This window comes from Solanum dulcamara, chromosome 7, assembly GCF_947179165.1.
Source record: "Solanum dulcamara chromosome 7, daSolDulc1.2, whole genome shotgun sequence".
NCBI lineage: Eukaryota > Viridiplantae > Streptophyta > Magnoliopsida > Solanales > Solanaceae > Solanum > Solanum dulcamara.
The window spans coordinates 39,107,939-39,118,438 of NC_077243.1; positions in this window are offsets into that span (position 1 = coordinate 39,107,939).

Here is a 10,500-nt window from a genome sequence, read left to right on the forward strand (position 1 = left end):
GGATTCTATATTTGATTAGATTTTATGGATTTAAAAGCTCGATGTAAGGGAAAGGATCAAGTCCCGAGTTTATTTTTCCACTTTAAGGCAAGTGGACCTTTTTTACATTCTTTAAAGTGTATTGAACCTTATATTCCTTGTTTGTGTTTGGGGGTAATGAAAAGTGGGGAAGTTCTTCATATTTTTATACTTATAATTAAAGGTTTTACAAATGCTAGTGATGATCATGTGGGGTAAAAATAAAATCATGTGATTATTAAAGTGTAATGTGCCATGAGTGAATTTAATGACCTTATTGACCTCATTTTTGATGGTGTACCTATGATTCCGTGTGAATTGTTGTTGATGATGTAAACTTCATCATCCTCTCATTATGCATATGAAAGTACCTATTTGCATTGATTTTAAGGCACTATTATGAGCATTGTATCCTAAATAAGCCAATGGAAAATGGTTCTGCCGAGTTTTATGCTAATGTGAAATGATTTCAGCGAGTACATGGACCTCACAAATATCCATGGATCCCATAATTCTTATGCAGTCAGTGTGTATTGATAGGACATACATGCATCACTCTATATGATATTTGCATTGCACTTCATTATCATTGGTTGATGTGTATTTGTTAAGTGTTATCGTCATGGTTGTTGATTGAGAACTCAAGGTCTTTTATGGAAAGTCTATCAATGTTATTACCACTGAGAAACTTATATTTTTTCATATGCATTATCACCATAATATTATTGTGTTGGGATGGATTTTAAATTTTGTGCAGGTTGTAGTATGTGGACGCTTGGATGGTGTGTCAGGGTACTTGTGTTCGATATTACTTTACTTAGGTCAGCTAGGAATTCTTGTTGAGTACCATTGTTATTTTGGTGCTCACTCGATTTCTTTTTACACTTGTGTAGGTTACGAGCCTAGATCTTTTTGATTATTACTCTTGCATCTTCATCCAAGGCCTTCATTGGAGTCTTGTGAGATAGCTGCTTGTCATTCTGAAAGACATCACATGCTCTTGATTATGTCTTTATACTAATTCAATATTGTAGGCATTCATACTTGAATTTCTTTCAAATCTGTATTATTAATTAGTGTCGTGTACACATTATACTAAGTTTTGGGGAATGTTTGGGTTATATTATGATTTCCGCAATAATTATGTTATGTTTACTTCTTATTACCTCTTTTACTTCCAATTTTACCCTTATTGAGGGTTGTTTAGGCTTATCTGTCTAGGTGGGATAAGATAGGTTCCATCACACCAATTTTTAGATCGTAAAAAATTGATAACAGAGCCCTAGGTTCATAGGTCTCACTTATGTACAAGTCAAGTCTAGTAGAGTGTCAAGGATTGATATAGAGATGCTTGTTTCTTATCTTCAAGAGGCTATAGAGACTGTTAAGAAACTTCATTTTGTTTATTCATTCTCATCGTGCGTGGTTACTTTCACTAGTATTGAGTTATTATGTGTTCTTTTGTTAGATGGCTAGGAAAAAAGCTACTGTTGCTGGTAGAGGAGGAAAGGCATTCCCCGAGCATGTTATTGAGATCCCAGCTAGGGGTAGAGGTAGAGCCCATGCGAGGGGGAGAGGTCATTCCCAAGGAGCGGATTAGGTTCCTCTAGAGTATGCAACTTCACCTTTTCTTCAGGTCACCTTACTGAGACTTTTGGGTATACTTGAGGGTTTTACTCAAGAATGGGGTACGACAAGAATACTACAGGATTCTCAGACCAGGTTGAGGGTCTAGACCACAGATCAGCACCAAGTCCCAGTCATTCATTATCTAGTGGGACAACCACCAGTGGGTTAGAGAGTCGATGGTGATCCTTTACCATGGGTTGAAGCCCAGGGTGCAACTTTGATAGTGTTATCTAATGATGAGCAGCGACATTATGAGAAGTTTAGAAAGATGTATCCACCTCAATATCAAGTTGGAATAAGTGAGGATGTGCATGACTTTTTGTCTACGTGTCGGGAGTTGTTTGAGACAATCGGTTTGGCTGAGTCTCATAGGTTTTTTTATGTTACACTTTATTTGTGTGGTCCGGCTAGAGAGTGGTGGCGAGTCTTTTTGTGGTATAGAACAGATAGATCTATGTGCCTTAGAACGAATCCTTAGTGATCCTTCAATATTATATTGCTCCTTGTATTAATTGCTATAGTTTGATACCCTTCGCTAGTGCATGTAATCTTAGTTGCTTGTTATAGTCGTAGGTGTCATTAGTTGTGCTTAATGTTCACTTGGGTAGTACTTTTTGGTTAAGTCTGGGATTCTGGAGCTACCCGCTTGGTTGTCATATTCTTTATAAATGTTTGAGTTATGGTTATCATTTTATGGTATTATTGTTGTTGTTGTTATTGTTGTTTATATAGAATTTTGATTGGGGTTGAGGCCTTGATCGAGGACTAACTAGATACCAGGTTAGTTCTTTATGCTTTAGGAGCTTGGTGATGTTGATTATGTGGTTTAGGGTGTATTATTTAGATGTTGGTGATGGCATACATTGCATTGAACTCATTTTCGCGTGTTTTCTGGTACAATCCTAATAAATGCATTGGTTTTAACTACCTTTTTTGAAAAGTAATAATTTTTAACCTCTTTGTTTTTAAATGAGTTTTGATGGGCAGTACCACCTTTATAATGATAAATTGATTTTTGAGATAAAAGAGGCATCAGGGATGTGCTCACTTTTTACTCAATCGATCGTGAACACCGTCAACCCTTTCTTCACTGATTTAGAGTTATATACTTAATGATACCATGATAGGAGAGACATTATGGTTGTGCTCACTAGTGTATTATCCATGGTTCTTTCTTCGGGTATAACACTATTAGTCGCGGTTTAAGTTCCTGGCATACTAATTTTTAATTAGGATCCAGTCCTAAATAGTAAATAGTCCTATAAACTTAATTTTTTGGTATTTATATTTGACAGAACTAATGGTTTTGTTACAAAACTTGCATTCGTATGCATTGCCTATCACCAGTATAATTGGTTGTTGTTTGTATCTGCTGGTCTTCTACCGGGAGGGGGGGTAGTTGGGTTATGTTTGTTATTGTTTCCTTCTAGGCTTAAGAGGGTCCAATCAGGTTATTATTTGATTCTAATTGTGTATCATGTGTCCTTGATAATTGGTTATTTGATTGGATTGGTTTGACATTTTGGACTGTTATGATGAATAATAATGATTACCATAGTATGTCTTTCAGTGTATTGACCCCCATAATAGGATATTGTGGTGATTAGGTTATTGGGCTAGCATCTCTAGGTATGTGCCTTTACTTTAGTTATCTACATTTGTTATCGTATATCCTTTGTCAGTACTTACTTCTTCTGCGCATTTTCTTTTCTTTAGCTACTTGTGATATGTGCTCCTTGTTTACTAGCTATTTATACTTGCTTTATCTATCAAGCTCAGTCGGCCAATGCCTACCGAGTACCATTTGCATAGTACTTATATTACACTTCTGCACCTTGCAGATCATAGTACAAGTTCTTTCTGTTGTCATATGCCTTGTGTAGAGTAACTTTTGGATTCAGAGACTGGGTGAAATCCTAACATGCGGAGTTTCCATTCTCCTTCTATTTTAAGTAGAACCAGTCTTTATTTTGTATTCAAAGATAGTTATGTATATATTGGATTTACCCTGTTCTCTTGTTGAAATTAGTAGCTCGACTACCGAATAATACCAGGTCTTGAAGATATATGTTATGTATTATTGCATTCCATCTCTTTCTTTTACTTGATATTTGTTCCTTAGTTTCCTTATATTTCTCTTTTGCGTGATAACTTGTTGCTTCTTGTTCTAGGCTATGGATTAGGCTTACCAACTAGTGAGATATTAGTAGGTGCCATCATTATTTGAGATTTTAGATCGTGATAAATTGGTATCAATGCTCTAGGTTCACTAGTATTACTAGTATGAAAGAAAATGTCTAGTAGAGTCATGTAGATTGGTGTAGAGACATATGTATCCTATCTTCGAGAAGCTATAGAGAATTCTTAGGTAATTTCATTCTTGACTCATTATCGTGTGCCTTTGCTTCGATCAACCTCTTATTATTTCCTTGAATCCACTCTTTTTTTGATTGATAGCACGAAGTTGTTGATGGATGCATGTGGGTCATCAACTCAGATTACCAGGATCTTAATGCGTTGTTTGGATAGATAGCCTCCGCTTGTTTCATACCTTGAGGTTGGGGACACCTAGCCATAACCATAGATTTTGGGGGCAACCCAGGCTCCGACTGGACTAGTAGCTACCTTGGCTCATTTAGATTCAGTGTTAGGGTTTCCTAGTCCCTTCTAAAATATACCACGGTATGGTTTTGGGTGCATTGAGTGGTTCTCTACCTAGATTTGGATTTGTAGGTCTTCTACACAATTCTTTGCCAATTTTCAAGTATGTGAACGAGTTCTTCGAGCGAGCTGGGAAAACTCCCACATTGTTTCCCATCGAGCGAGAATTGACTCAAGTGTTTATTGGAGGATTGATATTACCACTCCAACTAGTATTGGAGCATTTGATAGCAGTCGAGTTGAATTTTATCCAGGTGGTTAGTCATATGAGGGCTATACAACGAGTGTTTGTTGAGACATAGGATAATGGTGGTAAGAAGCCTTACCACCAGTATAGCAGTAATAGCATCTCACCCCGTAGGTCTCACCTTAGTAAAGATCATTATAACTCTTGACCTATCAGACCCATAGTGATAGTACCTCATGTTATATGTGGTTCTAAGCCAAGTTATGGTGCCCTCGATGGACAAGGTTCAGGTTTAGATTCTTAAGGTTTACATTCTAGGTATTTGGGTCTTGAGTTCTATTAAATTACAGTCAGTCCATGTCAGCAGGTTGTATATGGTGGGTCATGTTATGAGTATGTCGAGTTGGGACACTATTCTTGAGATTGTTGGAGTGTCACCTTCTCAGGCTATAGGTTCAGGCCCTTAGGGCCCAGGTTCAGTCAGCTAGGGGTGGTTCCAGGAATGTTAGAGATGGTCCTCAGCCTCGCAGAGGTAGCCGAGATAGCTCATCATATTCTTTCGCCAGGCCTTAGCCCATAGGGGTTGTTACAATTGTGGTGAGGTAGGTCACTGGTCTAGAGAGTGCCCCACGCATGAGTTGGTCATCCATACATTACCAACAAGTTTTACTACCCAGCCTAGGGTTGTCGGATCATGTTATGGTTGTAGAGAGAATGCCCATTGGTCCAGAGAGTTTCCTAGTATGGGAGCATGAGGCAATCCCCTTAATCAGGTTAATCCCTTGGGGTTGTGACACTTTTAGTTTGAGGTATTGCCCTGAGTATTATAGATGGTAGTTATAATGTTCAGTTTGAGGTCATACACGATTCGTTCTATGCTTTTATAGGTAGGCCAAGAGTCGAAGTTCCAAGTATCACTAGTATAGGTGCAATTTCATTATTTTAATCCCTTATTGCTTATGTTGTGTGGATTTAGGGGTTTTCATACCCATATATTCCTACTTAAGTTGTTGCCTACTATCTAGTGTTGTGATAACCCTATTTAGGGTTATATGTCTGTGTTTATCCCCCATAGATAATATCTTTTAGTGGTGGATCGACTCGAGTTGTTTCAATTTTTAGATTAGTGATTGAGTAGCACCTTTTATCTTATGTGTTGTTGGCTCTGTGTTGATTTTAGTCAATCTTTGCTTGGTATCTGGCTAGACTAGAACTATCTGGTTGTAATTCATAAGGCTATCCTGATTTACTTAGGTTGGATGGTTGCCTTTGTTGCTTGTCATCCTTTAGTTAGTGTTAGGGAGGTGGTTGCTGAAAGAGCTATTTAAAGGGAGTGTGGCCTTCTATGATTTTACTATAGTTCTATCTTGTCAATTGCTTCCTGTGCCTTAATCTCATTCTTAATTTCTATTGCAAATTTGTGGGTTGCCTTTTTGACCTATCTGATTTATCTCTATATGATGGGCCTGGTGCGGGACTATCGTCATTCAAAAATCTGAGATGTGAGAATGTTCTACGTTACGAGCAGGACTACTCTCAATTATTGTGATTCTTTATTATATCTTGATTTTTTAGTGTCCCACAATAGTTGTGTCAATGGTTCACGATGTCAAACCTTTGATATGGGTTGTGTTGTGGCGTTCATTGATGGCTTCTGAACTTTAGCCTTCATTTGGAGATTGGAAATCTTCTTAGAAGGTTCATCTACTAGCTCACAGTGTTGTTGAGGGGATTTGGTTCCATTTGGATCATTGGCAGGTTAACTACATTTTTTTGCTACCTACCAGCTCAGTTTCCCTTAAATTAGAATGGTTGGATCAACTTCCCCTCGAGAGGTACTTCGCGGGCTTATGGCATCAGTTTCTATCACTTTGGCTTAGATTTCAACCTAGCTTCAATTTTTTATAATTTTCTTTAGTGCTGGGAATACAATGGAGTTGGGGCTAAGTTTCATTATTCAACCATGGATTGATGTCCCTTAGAGTAGCTTGTTCAGTTTTGAGAGGTTGCATTCCAAAATTAGGTTGCTAGTTTTAGGAGTCATTGGGACTAGCTTTAGGGATTTTGTTGTGGCTTGAGTTTCTTATTATTGGCCTTTTCCACTCTTGACGTTAAGGTAGGATATGCCATTTTTTGAGGTTTTTGTTAGTGTGGTTATATGGATAGGATTTTGATGATGCTAGAGAGATTCAATATGGCTTAGGAAATATAAGTTGTTATGATGACTAGAAGATGTTGGACTTGGAGCATAATACCAAAAATCTAATTGGTGAGTTAGTTGGAACCTTCCCTTGTGATGTGTTCTGCTATGTGGTTTCTATGTAGTATTGGTACATCTCAGATGAGCCCATCTCGGATGAGTCTGGTATGTTTGACCGAGTTTGCTTCTGTTGGATGGAAGTTGACATCATGGAAAGGAGTTGTTAGCTGGCTTTGAGTTTTGGAGTGAAAGAGTTGAATTTGGGGAGCCTTCTTATAGCTTGAGTTCTGGGATGGCGTTTTGGATTTTAGAGGGCTTGAAGTGGCGGAGAATGAAGACCTAGTAACCTCATCTTTCTATACCTTCTGGCTTTTTCTGTTCCTTGACTTTCGAGGACGACAATATTTTTAGTAGTGGATCTTGTAATGACCCTTCATGTCATTTTCTCCATTTTCATAACACTCCAAACTATAATAACTTAGATCAATCACGAAGAGCCCAAATAAATTAAGTAGAGTACACTATCCAGTGGGCTACAAGTGGCACCTACAGATCGTGGAAAGGTCTACGGGTCCTAGGTGGGACTCTAGGTCCTTCTAATACATAGTAAAATTTTCAATTGTTGAGACGCTCTCTGCGGATGCATTTTTGGGCCATATAAGTTCCTACGGACCATAGGAGATATCCGTAGAAGAGGTCCCCAAGCTCAGTTTGAGGACCAATTCCCATGAGCTCTTCTATGGACCGTCAAAGGGTCTACGACCCATACGGATAGCTCGTAGACCCAATATCACATTCCAGTACCTATTGGAATATGCGCCAAGATCCCACGAGCTGGGTCTATGACCCGTAGAAGGGTCCGTAGACCCCAATCATTATGAGACCACCAGTGATTCCATGAGAAGCTTATACGACCCGTCTTAGAGTCTACAAATCATAGAAGAGTGTGCATAGACCCATTGTTTGAAAAATCTAGTAAGTCCAAAATTGTGTACTCATTTCCTATGAGGGTTCTTCTACGGACTGTAAGAGTTCCTACGGTCCGTAAAACGACCCATAGGTGACCTGAGACAGCTTTAATGAGGGGTAAAATCATCTTTTACCACCTTTTTCAAACCAAAATGCTGATGTTTTAGGAATAAAATATGTCCCTTATCAGTAACATACGCGCATTTAACCCTCATTAACATTTAGAAAAGTTGAGAGCAAGGATTAGAGAGGAGAAAAACTAGGATTCAAGAGCGTACATTGAGTTTGTTGAGTTTCGTCAAGAACATTTTTATTCCAAGTATGTAACGCTAATCATATCATTTGACTAAGTTCGTCCTCGAGCCCTACATCTCAATTTCATTAGTAAGGAGCTCAATCTTGAGTTTTTAGTTCTATTCTATTGAGTTTTCAAATGAATTATTATTATTTTATTGAGTTTTCTGTATATTTATTGATATTGAGATGATTCCTATGAGTTTGAATTCTTGAAATTGTTGTTCATGTTTACATTCATATGAATCCTAGATGAGTATCTACATTGCTTATTTGTATGCATTTGTTCTAAGTTAAAGAATATTATATTTGATGTCTTAATTGAGAAAGAAGTTTAAGCATAAACTTGAGTTTGAGAAGTCTTACATTCAATGATTTTGAGCATGATCATTATCGAGCCTAAATGAATTTGAGTAATTATGCATTAATTATTATCTTGAGATTGAGTTGAGAGACCAAAGCTATATTTTAATGTATTCACTGAGTTGCAGAGTATAACTATTTTAAAGAGAATGTATTGAGTTTGAGGAATGTTGATTTAAACTGAGTTAAGTACAATGAGACTAAATGAGTTATTATTTTGAGTATCTTACTCACTTGAGTATATGAGCATTAATGCATATTATTTTGAGAGAAGTATTGAACATCAATTTGGGTAAGAGTTTAGACAACTCAAACCCTATAAACTATGTGGCCAACATAGGATAGGATCATGTCGTTGGTTCGGGTGCATCCTCACTGCAGTCCCTTATACGAAATTTATATGGGTCCATGAGATGAGTTTGTGCCCCTTATCCTGGAAAGGTATTGGATGGCTTTGGGAATGAGAGCAGTTTGTTGTATCTTCACAGTGTTCATAGTGATGGTTGTCTGTTAGAGAAACTTTCCAAAGAGTAAATAGTATTTTTATACTGAATTGCATTTACATATAATTTTTGTAAAGAATTTAATTATTTCATTATTGCATGCTTTAATTGAGTTAAGTTACTTCAATATTCATTCCATTGAGTATTCCTAAGTATGTTTCCTTTCATATATTTTACATACCGTATATTTCATGTAATGAAATCTTTCGACGTTGCATCATTTTATGAGGCAGATATAGGTGTTAAAGATCCTCAATAGGCGCATCATCGAAGATCAGTTCCTTCCAGCTTTTGGTGAGGCCTCCTTGCTTTCAGAGAAATTCTGTTAGTTTATTCAATCTTTATTTATTAGTCCTTTGAGGTAGATGTGGGCCTATCCCGACACCTATCTAGAGTCATTAAAGGCTTCATAGATATAGACAGAGTTTAGATATTCATTCAGTTTTCAGAGATTTTATTTAAAATCTCTTTTATATAGATATTTTGAGTATTCAGACTTATGTTTGAGAAGTAGTATTCATATCTCTTTTTGGCATGCCCATCTTGTTTAATTTTTTACTTATAGTTGAGTCTTTCATTGAGTAGTTAGTTAGGTCAAGGATTCACTTAAAAACCAGCAATGGTTTTTGAGTGCCGACCACGCCTAGGGTGAAGACTCGGGGTGTGACAGTTTCTCCATAATTTTAGAATTTTGAGCTTTCATATAGAGACCCCAAATCATTTATGACTTGATGGGATTGACTATTTGTTCACCTGGTCGTTTATTTTGTTTTTATGCATATTTTTTTATTTTGGAGCTTTTGAACTTTGAACGGTTGACTCCAGTCAAAACTTTAGCCAAATAACCTCGAAATGCAATTTTGATTGTTTTGTTAGCTTCAAAATATTGAGTTTGGTCTAGAAAAACCCTTGGTTTGGTTCTTGAGGATTCTAGTATAAGTTTGAACATTTAGACGAGATGTTGAAAATCTTAGTCTAGAGTTGACTTCTGTCAATATTCTGAGATTAATTGTCGTATGAGAATTCTTTTACCTTCATTAGCTCTGAAATGTTGCATTTGGTGTAGTAGGACCTTTGGTTTAGATCTCGAGGTCTTCTTTTTTATTTTGGACACTCGGTTGCTTTCTTTCTATAATTTAGAGTGTTAAATTCAATCAACATGATTGTTGTATCATCAATTTCATTGAGTCCAAAATGTCATTTACAATTAGATTTCATATATGGTTATGTTCACAAGACTCCGGATAAGTCTGGAGCATCAAAACCAAAGTTTAGCCTGTGTTGATGCTGGTGTGATCACTTAAGTGGCCTCCAAACTAATTTAGCGGTGTTTGACAACTTTCACCAGCTGCTTAAGCAGTCAAAGAGATGGTTTAGCGGTACTTGAGGGTTTTTAAAAGCCCAAATTTTCATCTCATTTGTTCAACATTCAAAATACATAACTTGAGCATTAGAGCTCCGATTGCGTTCATTGTTGTTGCTAATTGTTGGTTTTTGCTAGGGCATTGAGTTAGAATCATTGGGAGAGCATTATGGGCTCGTTATTAAGGTAAAATCTTATCCCAAAACCTCAATTTGACCCCATTAATGGTGTTTCTTGAATTTTTGAGTTATAGGTTGATTTGTAGTGTTTTAGGGTTCAGATTGTACTCGTTTTTAGGGCACAAGTTCCTTGA